This window comes from Penaeus monodon, chromosome 30 (genome assembly GCF_015228065.2).
Source record: "Penaeus monodon isolate SGIC_2016 chromosome 30, NSTDA_Pmon_1, whole genome shotgun sequence".
Lineage (NCBI taxonomy): Eukaryota > Metazoa > Arthropoda > Malacostraca > Decapoda > Penaeidae > Penaeus > Penaeus monodon.
In genome coordinates this window covers 23,121,349-23,121,559 of record NC_051415.1, presented here as the reverse complement: position 1 = coordinate 23,121,559, position 211 = coordinate 23,121,349, and positions in this window count along the sequence as shown.

Here is a 211-nt window from a genome sequence, read left to right as displayed (position 1 = left end):
TTTTAAAAAAATGATTAGGTCCATCCTTCACACTCCAGCAAGGAGAGCATACCTCCATTATGGTGTTCTGAAACTTGGCTTGGACTAGTTATCCCGGAAACAAATTGCAAGGAATCTGAAAGCTCTCTCTTGCACAAATTTTATGGCAATAAAGAAATAAAGGCCAGTAGTAAATGTGGTATCTCATATAGACTGTTCATTAAGGCATACA